This window comes from Petaurus breviceps, unplaced genomic scaffold, assembly GCF_028583685.1.
Source record: "Petaurus breviceps papuanus isolate PSGF00001 unplaced genomic scaffold, PetGlider_PUasm1.0 178, whole genome shotgun sequence".
Taxonomy (NCBI): domain Eukaryota; kingdom Metazoa; phylum Chordata; class Mammalia; order Diprotodontia; family Petauridae; genus Petaurus; species Petaurus breviceps.
Window position 1 is genome coordinate 14,540,547 of NW_027185777.1, and position 12,882 is coordinate 14,553,428.

The 12,882-nt window shown below is 38.3% G+C and overlaps 1 protein-coding gene across 2 annotated transcripts in view; it reads right to left on the reverse strand.

The window, feature by feature from the left end:
- Positions 1–12,882, reverse strand: part of PIP4K2A (phosphatidylinositol-5-phosphate 4-kinase type 2 alpha) — a 212,579-nt gene that overhangs the window by 52,507 nt on the left and 147,190 nt on the right. The gene's annotated exons all lie outside the window — the stretch shown is intronic.

Genomic DNA, 12,882 nt, shown 5'->3' on the forward strand with positions numbered 1-12,882 from the left:
ATGAGGTACTTTGGCATAATGGAGTCACAGAATACATATGGGTCTCTGGTATATGGCCTAAAAGCACTCAACATTCACCTCGAATATTTCTGAAGCTAATTAAGAGTTATTAGCATACTTAGAAAACTTGTACTCAGCCTGATGTTTATAGAACAATTTATTTTCTCTTCAGCTTAATGAAATCAGGCTTGAGGTATACACATTCCCTGTAATTATCAACAAATGCTAGGCTGGGATAATCATGGGATCATCAGTCCAGAGCTAGGACAGATGTTAAAAGTCATCTAGTCCAATCCTATGTTTTACAGATGAAGAAACTGAGGCCCAGGTAAGTTAAGGGATCTGCCCAAGGTGTTGGATGGCACCAGAACTCCCTGGTCCTCCGACTGACTCCCAATTCAGAGATCTTTCTACTGCACCAGGCTGCCCTAACATGCTCACAATTCTCCAAATGAAACTACAGACTCAGCTAATTCTGACACGGCCAAATAATCATCTTCACTTTTTAAAAAAAGGAGTTGATTTGCTTTAAAATAAGGTTTTTAATAAATTCAAATGGCATTTATTTTTCTACAATTAAAATGTAAAACAGAGTTCTAGTATCCTATGGTATGCACAGATTCTTACTCCTAATCTTATAAACAGTCTAGAAAATACTAATTAAATTGCATCTCTCTACCTAGATGATATTGTGTCAGCCATGTAAATAGATTAACAAAGAGCTGCAATGTCTTGTAAGAAAGGGTGAGGTTCATGGGGCTTCATATTTTTTCTTTGGAGGGGGAGGGGGAAGTCCACACCTATAATATCATCCATGGGGAATTCCCAGTGTGGAAACTCTCACAACTAATGCAGGTTGGCACTGTCCTATAACTAACAATATTAGGGAGTTGCCTAAGGGCACTAAATGGAAAGAATCATTTATTAAGTGCCTGCTGTATACCAGGTACTGTGCTAAGAACTTGACAAATATCATTTCACTTGACCCTCATCATAACCCTGGGAGATAGGTGCTAATATCATCCTCCTTTTATAGCTGAGGAAACTGAGGCAGACAGAGGCTAAGTGATTTGCCCAGGATCACACAGCTAGTAAGTGTCTGTGATCAGATTTGATCTTGGGTCTTCCTGACTCCGGGTCCAGCATTCTAATCTATTAAAGGTTAAATGATTTGGTCATGGCATCACACAGTTGTAAATGTCTGAGGTAGGACTTGAACCCAGCTCTTACTAACTACAAGGCTGGTCTTCTAATCTCTAAATCGGGATCCCTCTCATGATTCTGTAGGATAAGGTGGAAAACAATGTAGCAATTAGGTTATTCCCTCACTTCCCATGTCTGTAGCATGACTAAGAGTGACGGTGCTTTATTGATTTGGTTTACAAAGCTCTTTTCCTCTCTGCTGAGCCCTCCTGAAGGTTCAGAGAGAAGGCTATAGAGGAGCTCTTCAGAAGTCAGCTTCTCTCTGCACCAAGCACTCCGGCAATCAGGAGGGCTGACGTTGGTAGCTTGCTAAGTAGTCTACATAAGCCTTTAAGTTTCACGACGGCACACTCGCCTGGACAATGCTCTTGGGTTTTCCCTGTCACCGATGGAGTGAAGCAAGACTGTGTGCTTGCTCCCATACTAAAATGTTGTCAGACACCTTCAATGAGGACAAAAATGGCATGAAGGTCAACTACTGAACTGACAGTATATTATGTAGCTTGAGAAGGCTACAAGCCAAGACTGAAGTCAAGGGAGAGCTGATGCATGATATTTTGTTCGCAGATGATTGTGCACTTAATGCACCCTTGAGGCAGAGATGCAACAAAGAATGGATAAATTCTCTGCTGCTTGTGCTAATTTTGGCCTAATAGTTAAGACCAAGAAAACACAGGTTTTCCACTGGCCAGTACTACACCATCCATACATGTAAGGAACCACTGGTTACAGCAAAAGCAGAAATAGTAATTGATGTAGTTAAGTTCACTTACCTTGGAAGTATACTTTCCAAGGATATACACATAGATGATGAGGTTGATGCATACACTGACAGAGCTAGCTGGGTGTTTGGGAGTCTCCAAAGGAAAGTGAGGGAGAGAAGAGGTAGTATTAGGTTGCCTACCAAACTGAAGTCGTGGTTCAAGTCCACATTTGCGGGGGCAGGGGGAGAGTTTAGGGGCCTGTGGGCTATTTGATGTCTCTGGTGTAGTAGATAAAGTACCAGACTGAGTCAGAAAGACAAGTTCAAATCCTGCCTCTGTCAGGATCCTGCCTACTAGCTGCAAATAATTTAACCTGTGAACCTCAGTTTTTTCATATTTAAAACAGTGATGACAATACATGAAATACCTAACTTCCAAGGTTGTTGCAAAAAAAAAAAAAGTACATACTTTATAAACTTACATGTGCTACATATAAGCTATTATTATTATATATAAGCTTATAGATTATACATCAACATAATTTTTTTGTAATAATAATAAATAGCAAGAATAACACCATAATGATATGCTAGGATGGGCTGGTAAAGAAAATTATAGTGTTACATTGAAGAATTCCATAGAAAATACATATTTAAGGATCCTTTAGAGGGGTTCTTTAAAAAACATTGGAAATAGTTAAGGAATTAATGGGAAAAAAAAAACAACCAATGTTCCCAGACAATAATGTTCTTTCTACTGCATAACATTCCAGCTTCTTCTGCCCTTTCTTGTTTTAGTAGAAAAATCTTGTGAAACTGGAATCCATTTTCTGACAGTGATTCCTTTGTCCTTGGCTGCTTGTTATTCAATTCAGTGAACACCAACTATATTGAAGGCATGGTGCTAGACTGGTGGGGATGTGAAGACCAAAACTAGACTAAACAGTTTCTGCTCTTAAGAAACTTGAAGTGTGTGTGTGTGTTGTGTGTGTGTGTGGTAAAAGGGGTGATAGTGTGGCGTGTGCGTGTACAAAGAAAGGTAGAGAGCACTAACAAGTAGGTGGTATATGTGTGTATGAACACAGATGTAGATATGCTTAAGGCACTGGGGAAGGAACCAAGATGCTCATCCAGCTGAACTTTAAAGAACTATAAGGACTCTGAGAGGTGAAGATAAGAAAGGAATGAATTCTGGGCACGTAAAATAGCTTGTGTAAATTAAGGGAGTCAGGAGATGGGATGCCAAGTTCAGGAAACTGCTAGCAGTCCATTCTGGGTGGGAACATGGATTCTGTGAAGGGAATTAATATAAAACAAGACTGTAGAATATCTTAAGCATGTGACTAAGAAATTTGCATTTTATCCTAGAGAAAAAAGGAACCAATAAGGTGCCCAAGGAAGACTTTTGTCTTGGGAAGAAAATGTTGGCAGTTATATGGAGGATGGAATGGTGGAAGTGTGGAAAACAATTGGGAAACTGTTTGACTTAGACTAGAAGAAAGGTGATATACAGTCTATACCAGGGTAAAAGCCATTAGAGTAAATGTATAGCCTAATGTGAATTTTTGCTCAAAGATGTTAATCACTTAAAGAAAGGCACCAACCATATGTAACAAAATCTCCACAATATTACTATGATGGGGAAAAAACAAACAAACCTAAAAACAAACAGGGTGCCTACCAATTTGGGAAGGGCTAACCAAACTGTTGTGTTTGAAGGTAACAGAAAATCATTATGCCTTAAGAAACAATATATACAAGGAAGCAAGAGAAACAGGAAGATTTGTGTGGGGTTATGGAGAACAAATAAAGCAAATCCAAAAAGCCAGTATAAACACTAACTACAAGGATGCAGATGAAAATATAACTAAAAGGTGGCTGGATTTGTGATTTCACTGACTCAGAGAACAGATGAGGCTAACACATTTCTCCTTTTGGAAGACAGATGGGGAACATGGGTACAGATTATGACAAGGTTAGTCGTACTTAGTTCCTTTGTTAGTTATGCCAAACTCCCCCCTCACCCCTCATTACAAGGAAGATTCAATAAGGTAGGGAAGTATATATTATACAATTACTTTGATGTAAAGGGATCAATTTTTTAAAATAAGATTAAAAAGAGAACAGATGAGAGATATTGTCTTGACAGAATCAGTAAGACTTCACAAGTGATTAAGTATGTGGGTCATAGACTTATAAAGTCATAGGTTCTGAAATGGAAGGGACCTTAGAGGTAATTGAGTTTAACCTGTAATTTTACAGCTGAGAAGGCTGAGAGGCTAAGTGCTTTCCTTAAGGTCAGTGGTAGAGTTGCCATGGGCAGCTAGGGAGTACAGCGGATAGCGCATCAGCTCTGGTGTCAGAGTTCAAATTTGGCCTCAGACATGCTAGCTATGTGACCCTAGCTAAGTCACTTAGCCCTGTTTGCCTCAGATTCCTCATCTGTGAAATGAGCTGGAGAAGGGAATGGCGAACCACTCCAATAGCTTTGCCAAGAAAATCCCAAATGGGGTCACAGAGAGTCAGACAAAACTGAAATGACACCACCACCACCACCAGAATTGTCAAGGATGACTGAGGTTGTACACCTGGTTACCTGGGAAGAGTAGTGATGACCTCAAAAGAAACAGGGAAGTTTGAAGAAGGGACAATAGGTTTAGAGTGGAAGAGAATGAGTTTTATTTAGGATATGTTGAATTTCAGATGCCAACAGAACATCCAGATGAAGATGTTCAATAGACATTTGGTGATGGCATACTAGAAGAGATTAGGACCATTATGTACAGAGATGAGAAATCAATTTCCTTGTCATTTTATAGTTTTGACAACGATTTGTCTGAATGAGTTGAATTTTCTGCTCACTCCTTTTGACATCCAGTGAATTTGGTCAATTTGTACTTTGTTTCTCTTTTTTGATGTAAATGGAAAACTTTTTTTTTGTTTTTTTCCTGAAATATAGCAGTCAGGGTCTTTTCTTCTTCACTACATTTTGGAAGCCCAACAATTCTTTAACAGTCCTTTTTTGTTCATTCCTTCAGATCTGCTGCTTTTGTCTGCAATGCTTCCTAATCTTTTTTCCAGGTAAATGGTTTTCTGGGTTTGTTTTTCTACTTTTTCCTTTTCCTTCTGTGAAGGACCAACTTGGTTGGAATCCCTCCAGGGCCCAAAATTGGGATCATTTATTGAATCCTAGAACTTAAGAGTTAGAAAGGTCCTTAAAGATTATCTAATCTCAAACCCCTCATTTTACTAAAATAGCAAAAAATAATAAGAATAATAGATGATATTTACATAGGGCTTTGAAGTTTATAAAATACTTTATATACTTTATCTCACTAGAGTCTCAACAACTCTGTAAGGCAGGTTCTGCTGGGATGTTATTGCCATTTTACAGATGAAGAATCAAACCAAGAGAGGCTAAATGCCTTGCTGATGATCACAGAGCAAGTAAATACTGGAGTATTGGAGTAAGAATACAAACCCCAGGTCCGTCTGGACTAGTCTTTACACTCCAGAAAGTTGGGATCACTCTAAATTCACAAAGCTTGTATAGCGTTTGCTGAGTCAGAACTGGAACATAGGTCTTCTGACTCCTAATCCTGTGTTCCTTCCATTTTTCCATGTTGTCTCACTCAGCATACACCTCCTTTACCTCCTGCCTGGCTCAGGCTCTGGGATATATCTATCTCCCAGGGAGGGGAAGCATGATGATGATACAAGGAACAAGTCTTCTTTGTTGCTGGTTTGGCTCTTGGGTTATACCCCAGTTCTAGTCATTGGTGTCTTACCTTGTTTCTTGTGACCATACACCTGCCCTGTAACAGTCCCAGTAACGGAGTCCCCGTACTGCTTTCTGTGTCCAAGCCCTTGCCTTGGTTCCCTGCCCAGTCCTGTAACTAGATTCTTACTACCCGCTGTCAGGTCTCCATCTGTTGCTTTCTATCTGATTCCCTCTCACTGAGCTATCCACCTGTCCCCTACTACCTGACCTCCCTGATACCAAATGCCTGTCTGACTTCCTCATATTGCTTGTTATGAGGCCCGTACTGATTACCTGCCTCAGGATGGGCCTGTTGAATCTCTGAAACCACAACACTTCTGTAGATACCCTTTTGGTCCTGTACAAGTGGCTGTAAAAGGCATTCAGCACTGCTGGGTGTGCTAATTTCCACTACTATGCAGGGTGTTCCAAAAGCCTTAGTGTAGCTGTAAGCTTTAATAGCTACTAAAGTTTCATGCTACATTAAGACTTTTGGGATAACTCCTATATCAAAGACCTTTTTTGACACAAGCACTTGATCTGTTTGTCACTCTAAAAAGGTGACTGGAGGATTTGGCAGCGGAATAAAGCCTTTCATTTTACACATCTCAATTTGTTACCTCACTATACTTTGTGGGAGGCCCTCTATGGTAAAAATAATATTCTTGTTAAGAAATATTCTCTACTAAGGTAAGTCAGCAACTTTTCTGAAACTTAGTCTTAGAAGGCTGCTTAGAGCATGGATAGGCTGAGTGATTTGCCTAGAGTCATACAATCACTTTATCAGAGACTTGAATCCAAGTCTTTCTGGTTCTCTATTCACTATGCCAGGCTGTTCCTACAAACTTTGACAAAGTACATGACAAAGGAACCTGCCAAGGATCAGGCTTCAAAGAGTGGTCAAAATGTTCCTTTAACCAAAAATTCTTGAGCAGAAGATCTTTAAAACACACACACACACACACACACACACATTTATGTATATATTTTCAGATTAGGAGTTCTTAGCCTGGGGGCTTGTAAACCTGAACTTTTAAAAATATTTTTGGGGTGGCTAGGTGGTGCAGTGAATAAAGCACTGGCCCTGCAGTCAGAAGGACCTGAGTTCAAATCTGGCCTCAGACACTTAACACTTACTGGCCATGTGACATTGGGCAAGTCACTTAACCCCAATTGCCCTGCCCTCCCCCCTACAAAAAACAAAAAAGAGAGAATTTCTAAGTAAGGAAATTTCCACTACCAATGCAGAGTGGCACCTTTTCTACAACTTAATAGTCCTAAAGTTGCCTAGAAAAGTAACACTCCCTAGTACAGATTAAATTAAATAATTAATATCAAATTAATAAAAAATAATTAAATAACATTTCTGATACAGATTAAAAAGTAACTGGGACTCATCTCAGCAATGCAAGGTTATAAGAAAACTCCAAAAGACTCATGATGGAAAAGGTTATCTACATCCTGAGCAAGAATTACAGAGTCTGAATGCAGACTGAAGCAAACTACTTGCTCTTCCTCTTTTTTATTTCGTTTTGTTTCTTCTTCCTCATTATTCATTCCATTGGTTATAATTCTTCTTTACAACTTGAATAATATTTAATGTGAAGGTATATGTAGAACCTATATCAGATTGCATGCTGCCATGGGAGCGGGGAGAAAATTTGGAACTCAAAAACTTGTGGAACTGAAATGTTGTAAACTATAGTAAATGAATAAAGGAAAGAAAAATAAATTGGGAAATATTTTACAAACTAAATAAATACAATAAAATACAGATAATATTGCATTTGAAAACTAAGTCAATATGCAGTCCCCTGGGGATCTTTATGTATATATTAGTGTCCCCCATTTCTATTTAAATTTGACAAGCTAGGCTTAGAGCACTGGAGGGTTACATATGTTTTGTCCAGAGTTATGCTATCCTTTGTGCTCAAAGAGGACCAAAATGACATTACGATATTGGGGGTCAATATAGTGTGTCCGAGGGTGGCTGATCTGACCGACACGAGCTCTGAAGACTCTACCACAGGCTGGGCACACAGTCCATATGAGCATTTGGAGTGGAGACGTCTCTAAATTGGTGTACTGCATGTTTGCCCAAAGCAGCCAAAAGGTGTCAGAAAGGGAACTTGAACCCAAACCTTCCTAGCTCCAAAGCTGGTTCTCTATCCCCTAAACCAGACTGCTTCTTGAGACTTGATTTTACTGAACACAAGCCAAAATACCACTATGGAGAGAAGCCCAGTTTATATCTGTTGTAGAAGACGAAGAGGAATTCTGTGAAGAACCTAGCAATGTATTCAAAGACAAGTCAAAATATACGGTGCTACTTAGTAACTTCAATGCTAAGGTGGGCTGCAGGGAAAGATGTAGAAACAAATAAATCTACCAACATTTCTATTACAACTTTTCTTTCATCAGTAGCAGCAGTTGAACCCTAACAAGCCAGTCCTTGATGTACTATGTGAAAAAAAAAAGCAAACTGAAGCTTGAGGAAGATAACATCGAGAACACCTGGAAGAATGAGACCATGTACATGCTGAGCAAAACCACACTGGGTCAAGGAAATCTTGAAAGCCCTGGGAGACTGCTTTGTATCTGGGGTTCTTAACCTTTTTTTGTATCATGATCTCCTCTGGCAATCTTAGCGAAGCCTCAGGATAATGTTTTTCAAAGAATAAAGTAAAATAAATATGATAAAAAAAAGAAACCAATTACACTGAAATCCTGTTATCAAAGTTTTTAAAAAGCCGAAAACTCAGATTCCAAGATAAGATCTCCCTTTTCATGAAACAAAGAAAAATATAAAATATTTGAGATATGGGAAAATACTCAAATAATAAAAAAAAATCATGGATGCTATTAATGCACAAGAAAAGTGACAAAGAGAATATAAAAACTACTCGTGCCTACTTCCTCATCTTATCAAATCTGAGAATGATCTATGTGAGTATTGAGGATGTTTTTTATGAAAATACAACAAGGAAACAAGCAAGCTTTGGCAAACAATTTTTCACAGAAGATCATATTTTTACAGTAGCATGGTTGCTATCCCATACCATACACCAAGATAAGGTCAAAACGGATAAATGATGTAGACGTAAAGAATAATATCACAAGCAAGTTAAAAGAGCATGGAAAAACATTCCTGTCAGATCTATGGATAAGGGAAGAGTTTGTGACCAAACAAGAGATAGAAGAGATTACATGAAGTAAAACAGATAATTATGATTACATGAAATTTAAAAACTTTTGCACAAACAAAACTAATGCAGTCAGAAATAGAAGGAAAACAAAAAACTGGGAAAATTTTTTGCAACAAATTTCTCTGATAAAGATCTAATTTCTCAAATATGTAGAGAGCTGAGCCAAATTTATGAAAATAAGAGCCATTCCCCAGTTGATAAATGGTGAAAGGATTTGAACAGGCAGTTTTCAGAAGAAGAAATTGAAGCTATCAATAGCCAGGAGAAAATGCTCTAAGTCAATACTGATTAGAGAAATGCTAATTAAAAAAAACTCTGAGATAATACTTCACACTTGGCTAACATGACAGAAAAGGAAAACGACAAATGCTAGAGAGGATATGGAAAAACTGGGACACTAGTGCACTGTTGGTAGAGTTGTGAACTAGTTCAACCATTCTAGAGAACAATTTCAAACTATTCCCAAGGGGCTACAAAACTGTTCATACCCTTCATACCCTTTGACCTAGCAATATCACTGCTAGGTCTGTATCCCAAAGAGATCAAAGAAAATGGGAAAGATCTATGTACACAAAAATATTTATAGAAGTTCTCTTTGTGATGGCAAAGAACTGGAAATAGAGGGGATGTCCATCAACTGAGGAATGGCTAAACAAGTAATTGTATATGATTATGATAGAATACTATTGTGTTAGAAGTGATGAGCAGGATGGTTTCAGAAAAACCTGAGAAGATATATATGAACTCATACAAAGTGAAATGAACAGAACCAGGAGAACATAGTAACAGCAATACTGAAAAGACAATCAACCATAAAAGACCTCTGATTAAGATAATGATTCAATACAATTTCAAGTGACCCATGATGAAAAATTCTATTCATTTCCAGGAGAAGTGATGAACTCTGAATGCAGACTGAAACATACTTTTTAAAAAACTTTATTCTCATTGCTTTATTTTGTTTCTGTTTTCTTTTACAATATGGCTAATATGGAAATATATTTTGCATGACCTCATATGTATAATTAAAATCAAAGAACCTGCTTTCTGGAAGCACCAGAAGGGAGGAAAAGAATCTGGAACTCAAAACTTTTAAAAATGATTGTTAAAAAAATTTTTTACATCTAATTGGGAAATACTTAATGAAGTAAATAGAAATATTTTTAAAAAGAAATGTAATATCCAAAATATTTTAAATAAAGTAATAGAAATGCTGAAAGTGGCAATGATCACAAGATCTTGCCGCATTTATTGGGTTTTGAGTTTATTTTTCTAGGGGCTCTGTAATCTAGGCTAGTTTTATTTCTAATATTATTTCACTTTTTCTTTTTTGAGACTCACCCAGGCTAGAAGTACAAAGGCCACTCACAGTACTGATCTTAGTATCAATCGGCATGGACTACTCTGTTTTCAATCTGGGCAATTTAACATTTTTTTAGGCAGCCTGATAACCATTCAATCCCAGTGGCTCACAAGATTACTGCTGAACTTAGTGCCTTACCACAGACACCTGACTGATTGGCTTAGCCTGCTGCAACTCAGATTTACTAAACTCAAGGGATCCAGCAGCCTAAGCCTCCCCAGGAGCAGGGATTACAGGTGTTCAGCACTACATTAGGCTAAAAGTCAGCTGTAAAGGCTCTCCTTCAACAAAAAATCTGTCACACAAATATTAGGATCAAATAAGATCCCTTGATAAATGTAATCATATGTAATTTTTTTAATGATTGATTATTCACACTAAGTAAGGAATCAAACAAGGAGATATGTGCTTTCCAGAGGTATCCATCACTTTTCCTGAGAATGTCTCCTATTAAGGGTCCTGGGTCCCCAAAATTTACAGGATTAAAGACAGAGGGCTTAAAGGAACTTCAGAAGCCATCTAGCACAACCCACTCTCCTTACAGAGGAGAATGCTGAACCCCAGAACTTAAGTCACAAAGATAAGAAGGATCAGAGGCAGGATCTTTTGATTATATAAGCAAAGCTTTTCCCACTCTACCATTCTGGGTCTAACTCACTTGTAGGGTCTAAAAATGACAAAGGATTCCCTATTGAAGGTAAGGTATTCCAAAACTCCTGTCTGGGAAGGATATTGTATTGATTACATCAAACCCCAGGGTGGTCCTGTCTTGAGAGGAAGGGATTGTCAACTGAGATCCAGTCATTCAAAAGAGATCATCCTAACAATCCAAAGGGTACACAGAGGAAAAGAGATTGTCTTGATTATGACATAAAAACAGGCTCCATGCACAGGATGTGCCCTGTAGATGGATCGTAATCTATTGGAGGCTTCAGAAGCCATCCTATGGGTCTCTTAGATGCCTCTTAGAATACAACCCAAATGCTGTCCGCTCCCACCGAAGTTTCCTGTTATTAGCTCCTCCTAGGTCTATTTGGCCTTCCTTCTTCCTTGTCAAGTGTTGTGACTCCTATCCATTCTCCTGAGTTCTCAGATATCTCCCCTAGAAAATGAGGGAGTGATGGCCTCAAAGTTGCCTTGTACCTTAGAGAGGCCTTTTCCACCTTGGTTGAAGATAGAGGGAGGCTCCCACTGGGTCTGGTGTGGCCCAGGAAGACTCATGGAAACCCATGAAACAGTATTTGCCACAAGTGCTAAAACACAGGAAAAAATATATTTTGGATTGCATTTGGAAAATTACACAATATTTTTAATAAACTTGGGCTGTGACCTGTCACAGAAACTCATCTTTTCAAATAAATATTCTTCCTGGTGATGCAATATGGCTGTGAATTCTGAAGTTTCATAATCAATGAGCAATCAAAGTTGTGTCTGAGTCAAAGGGCAATGAAAAGATGATTGCTGGGTTCAAGCTGACTAATCAGTTCCCAGGAATGACTTTCCCACAAGGAAAGATGTAGGAGGAAACATGATTGGAAAAAAGATGAAGATTAGTCATAGGAGAGGGTCTGGAAAAGCAGAAATGCAATCAGAATGCTATACTGATAAGCATGAAACGTAGATCTAGGAAAAGGCTTCCAGATCTGTGGACACTCTGTGAAGCATCTCTGAAACAGCCAATAGTCTCAAAGGACAGAAGGCACAGATAGGCTGCAATCTCTATAAATGGGGGGAGTCTCCACATTAATGGATTCATTGGGGCATCTGAGAGAGGAAGCATGGCATACTAGATGGAGAACTGGCCTGAGTCAGAAAAGTCTGGGTTCAGGTCTCATTCCAGAAACAAATTTGTATTTCAAGTCTCAGTGCCCCAGGTCAATTCTCTAGGACTTTTAAGTTACAGAATGGGGATGGATTTGCATTGGTAGACTATAAAGAACTCCTTAAAAGGAGTTCATATAGATCCTTTCTCCCCTAAAGTGTTTATTTATGAATACTACATCCCTCAAGGAGAATATAAGCTCTGGGAGAGTCCCTGGACTCCCTTGTTTTTGTCTTTGTATCAGTGGAGTGCTTGCCCAAGAGTAGACCCTTAATAAATGTCTATTGTGTTGCATCATGTTGTATTCTTATTAAAGGCATATCTTCAAAGAGTGTTGTATTAACTCAACATTTTTTTCAAAAGAAATTTCTACTTTCTAGCAAAGGATAACTAAAACATTATTTACTTCCCAGACAAATAACTTAGGATGAAAAAAGATTTTTATGTTATTGAAGAGTCTTGTCAGTTTGAAAACTCTGAAAGGAAGGGCACATTTAAGATTTAAACTTCATAAAGCATATATGATAATTTTTTAAAAAATGGTTTCTAAACACAGTCAATTCAATTATGCACATGGTGACTTGTCCTCAAAAACATGCTTTCAGGTTCTTACTGACACTGTTTTTAGTGCCCCTTAATGAAGCTTGTGTTTACATGACACCAAAGCATCCAGGGGATTCATTCAATTAAGTAGAAAAAAAATCAATTAGGGGGGAAAAGTCACCAAAAAGGCTGTGGGCAAAACTGAATGACTGACCCAAATTTTCCCTTTTCAACTACTGTTTTGACATTGCATAGACAAAGCCTCAGTCACTAGAATTTATA